Here is a 5,361-nt window from a genome sequence, read left to right as displayed (position 1 = left end):
TGAAACTGTCTCGTTAACTAGCCGTATGTGACGCTGACACACACAAACACTCACGCACACACACTCACACTCACACACGCACCACCTGGTGTAGACATGGCAGGATTAGCGTGTTGTATAAGCTGATTTCTGTGATGAACACGTGTTCAGTCACTCTGTCTGCCTATGTCACAGTGTCATTCTCATTTTGCTACCACATGTGTGTGTGTGGGTGAGTGTGTGTGTGCGTGTGTGGGTATGCGTTCATGTGTGTGTTGGAGGGGTGAGGGGGGCACCAAAGCCGTAGAGAGTACTTGGCAGAGTCCCCTCTCCCTCTCGCTTCATCGCTCAGCTCCATCCCAAATCCTATTTAGCGGTGCCAGACATTCTCTCCCTGGGATCTYCACAGCTCCCGTCTTCAGACGCAGCTATAAGTCCCTCTCCTGGCACCCAATCTGGGCTCGGAGAGGAGCGAGGCGGGGTGCCCAGCACCACTGCCAACGTCACAGACACACACCTATTATCATTACCCATGCTACATGGTCCTTCCGTGTTCACTTACACACAAAGTCCCTCACAGCCTCACTAGGTTTCTCAAACACACCTAAAACCAACATTCACAAAGTCACTCACAGCCTCACTAGGTTTCTGAAACATACCTAAAACCAACAGTCACAAAGTCACTCACAGCCTCACTAGGTTTCTGAAACATNAAACCAACAGTCACAAAGTCACTCACAGCCTCACTAGGTTTCTGAAACATACCTAAAACCAACAGTCACAAATTCACTCACAGCCTCACTGGGTTTTTCAAACATACCTAAAACCAACAGTCACAAAGTCACTCACTCAATCAAAATCTCATCAATGTTCATACCCATAGCGACTCACTCACTCACTCACTCACTCACTCACTCACTCACTCACTCACTCACTCACTCACTCACTCACTCACTCAATCACTCACTCTTAGAACTATTTTGTTCATTTTAAATCCAGTCATTTGATTCGGCTCCACAGTTTCTAAACTTAACCCTATCCTTAAAAATTCAGAGTTAATGCCTAAACCCTTCAAAATTTGACGTTTGGAACAACTTTGAAATTTGACGTTTGAGAAACATGGGTGAACGTCTAATTCTGACGTGAGACTGTGAAAGCTGGTTGCAACGAGAGGAAATAATCAGTTCTGCCTCCAGAGCAAAATTCACGACAATAAACGTTAACATGCGTTCTGATGAAGGGTTCCTGACTTTCAATTCAACCCTAGTGGATTCACAACATGAAGCGGTGGATTAGAAAATCTGAAGTGTGCATGTTCAACAACATACCACTAGATGGCAGCACATACTAATATTTCATCCTGAAAGCTTCCTAATGTGAGGTGAACTTGAACAGAGATCTGTATATAATGACGAGATGCTCATGTTTCCACCCTAACAGTGGGAGTCGCATTGGGCTTATTTTGGACAGATTTTGGACAGCCTCTTCCTCTCTGACTTGGACAATCACAGAAAGTCATTGCCTGAACTGTGTGTTACCCTGGACTCTACCCTTCTGGCCTAACAGTCTTGTAACACACGTCCCTTCTTACATCCTCTGATGTCAAGGTTTTTACCAAGGCCATTGTCCACAGTTTCTATTACAGGTGTAGGATCTTAATTTGATCACTCTTTTGTTGCTGAGAATTTTCCTGCACAGCAGGAAATGCAAACATGTAGTGTATTCAAGATTTAAAAAGGCTTCTAAAGTTTGTAATTTCCCCMAAAAAGTATCAACCCCTACAAAAAAAATGTAAGAATAAAATGTCCTGTTGTAGCATGATTCTTTTCCTACTGTAGCAAACTGGCTCAAATGAAGATCCTACATATGTAGTCATCCTCATTCAGATATGGTAATGCTATCTGGGGCGGTGGAAGTAGACCTGCTCCTGTCACTACTCTCTAATTACACTCGAAACCTAAACAATGTATGGTTGGCCTAATGGCCTACTACATATTAGGAATAAGTAAAACACTGACACAGTCAGATTTTTTTCAATTTCCCTAGATTAAGGTCAGGGTAGGGTAATCTCATGCTAGATCTGTGACAAAGACAATTAAAGACAACTTCTAGCTCTAAAGTTGCCTCCATGTGACCATTCTCAGATAGTTTCAGTCACGGGCAGGTAAACAGCAACATCTCCAGACACAATCTGAAATGAAAGAGTGAAGCAGGCCATCCTCCCGGAATGACCCACCTCTAACACTTCTTGTGATGTTGGTTACCCTGTGGCCTATTTCCTGCTAGTCTCTTGTGCGCTACGGCGGTGCCCCCACAATTAGACAGCTAGCGGGCGAAGGAGCATTATCGCCGACCCATTTCCCACAGTCAGCTGGAGCCACCATGTGCAGTCATCTATGAGATAACCACGGCAACAACCGACAGAACAAACACCACTCCTTGCTGCTCATTGGACCAAACATGAGGCCCAATCATTCCATTTTATTTGGCCACCTTGCAGTCCAATACTAGAACACAGATAGCATCCTATCTGAAGTGGTTTTAGCTGGAGTTAATATTGGTGCTATGGGGCTGGAAGATAACATTATTAAAGGGATTAAGATAGCTGAATTCATAGAATGATCGGCACCTACAATAGCACTTCATGTGAATGGATGATGGATGGATGATGGATAAAGGATGGATGGATGTATGGATAGATGGATAAATTAATAAATTAATAAATTAATTAACGAATGAATGAATGGTGACCTGTCCTCAGTTTTACAAGCAACACAAAACAATGCCGACAATACATTTCAAAACCACAACACACCTATGTGATGTATGGCTACAAAAGAGGGAAGTGTAATACTGTATTCATCATTAAACATTTATAACCCAGGGGATGAGGGAGATGTAAACAGCGACAGCCAGCACTAGCACATTACCGCAGTAAGTGCTGGATCCCTTATGCATTATTGATAACGTTGATGCTAATTGAAAGTCATAACTCCACAAATTAAATGTCTGGGCAGACAGTCAGACACACCCTGGTATTCTGCTGCCAATGAATCTTTCTCTGATGGGAGAAGAGGCTTTTTTAACTGTCTATATGCTCAGCTCAACAAATACATAGTCATGGGTCTAATGGAAGAGATGAGTTCTTGTTAACCCTCTGAGCAATCCTCGTAGTCAAAATGTTATGTCAGGACTCTGTACACTAGACTAGACTTATTTTACACTTCGGCTTTTGTATAGAGCCATGCTTGTTTTACTCTGCTGCGATCTCTCTCTCTCTCTCTCTCTCTCTCTCTCTCTCTCTCTCTCTCTCTCTCTCTCTCTCTCTCTCTCTCTCTCTCTCTCTCTCTCTCTCTCTCTCGAGCTTGGTGTAACTGAGTCAGGTTTGTAGGCCTCCTTGCTCGCACACACTTTTTCAGTTCTGCCCACAGATTTTCCATAGGATTGAGGTCAGGGCTTTGTGATGGCCACTCCAATACCTTGACATTGTTGTCCTTAAGCCATTTTGCCACAACTTTGGAAGTATGCTTGGGTCATTGTCCATTTGGAAGATCCATTTGTGACCAAACTTTAACTTCCTGACTGATGTCTTGAGATGTTGCTTAACATATCCACATATTTTTGTACCTCATGATGCCATCTATTTTGTGAAGTGCACCAGTCCCTCCTGCAGCAAAGCACCCCCACAACATGATGATGCCACCCCCGTGCTTCACGGTTGGGATGGTGTTCTTCGGCTTGCAAGCATCCCCCTTTTTCCTCCAAACATAACGATGTTCATTATGGCCAAACAGTTCTATTTTTGTTTCATCAGACCAGAGGACATTTCTCTAAAAAGTACCATCTTTGTCTCCATCTGCAGTTTCAAACCGTAGTCTGGCTTTTTTATGGCGGTTTTGGAGCAGTGGCTTCTTCCTTGCTGAGCGGCCTTTCAGGTTATGTTGATATAGGACTCGTTTTACTGTGGATATAGATACTTTTGTACCTGTTTCCTCCAGCATCTTCACAAGGTCCTTTGCAGTTGTTCTGGGATTGATTTGCACTTTTGCACCAAAGTACGATCATATCTAGGAGACAGAACGCGTCTCCTTCCTGAGCGGTATGAAGGCTGTGTGGTCCCATGGTGTATACTTGCGCAGATGAACGTGGTACCTTCAGGCGCTCTGGAAATTGCTCTCAAGATGAACCAGTCTTGTGGAGGTCTACAATGTTTTTTTCTGAGGTCTTGGCTGATTTCTTTGATTGTCCCTTGATGTCAATCAAAGACGCACTGAGTTTGAAGGTAGGCCTTGAAATACACCACAGGTACACCTTCAATGACTCAAATAGATGTCAATTAGCCTATCAATATGTGTAATATTGGCTAAATGTATGTAAACTTCCGTCTTCAACTGTATATATATATATACAGTGGGGAGAACAAGTATTGATACACTGCATTTTGCAGTTTTCCTACTATAAAGCATGTAGAGGTCTGTATTTTTATCATAGGTACACTTCAACTGTAAGAGAGCGAATCTAAAACAAAAATCCAGAAAATCACATTGTATGATTTTTAGTAATTAATTTGCAATTTATTGCATGACATAAGTATTTGATCACCTACCAACCAGTAAGAATTCCGGCTCTCACAGACCTGTTAGTTTTTCTTTAAGAAGCCCTCCTGTTCTTCACTCATTACCTGTATTAACTGCACCTGTTTGAACTCGTTACCTGTATAAAAGACACCTGTCCCACACACTCAATCAAACAGACTCCAACCTCTCCACAATGGCCAAGACCAGAGAGCTGTGTAAGGACATCAGGGATACAATTGAGACCTGCACAAGGCTGGGATGGCTACAGGACAATAGGCAAGCAGCTTGGTGAGAAGGCAACAACTGTTGGCGCAATTATTAGAAAATGGAAGAAGTTCAAGATGACGGTCAATCACCCGGTCTGGGGCTCCATGCAAGATCTCACCTCGTGGGGCATCAATGATCATGAGGAAGGTGAGGGACAGCCCAGAACTACACGGCAGGACCTGGTCAATAACCTGAAGAGAGCTGGGACCACAGTCTCAAAGAAAACCATTAGTAACACACCATGCCGTCATGGATTAAAATCCTGCAGCGCACGCAAGATCCCCCTGCTCAAGCCAGCGCATGTCCAGGCCCGTCTGAAGTTTGCCAATGACCATCTGGATGATCCAGAGGAGAATGGAGAAGGTCATGTGGTCTGATGAGACAAAAATAGAGCTTTTTGGTCTAAACTCCACTCGCCGTGTTTGGAGGAAGAAGAAGGATGAGTACAACCCCAAAACACCATCCCAACCGTGAGGCATGGAGGTGGAAACATCATTCTTTGGGGATGCTTTTCTGCAAAGGGGACAGGACGACTTGA

Source organism: Salvelinus sp. IW2-2015, linkage group LG2 (genome assembly GCF_002910315.2).
Source record: "Salvelinus sp. IW2-2015 linkage group LG2, ASM291031v2, whole genome shotgun sequence".
Classification (NCBI taxonomy): Eukaryota; Metazoa; Chordata; class Actinopteri; order Salmoniformes; family Salmonidae; genus Salvelinus; species Salvelinus sp. IW2-2015.
This window is presented reverse-complemented; position numbering follows the sequence as displayed.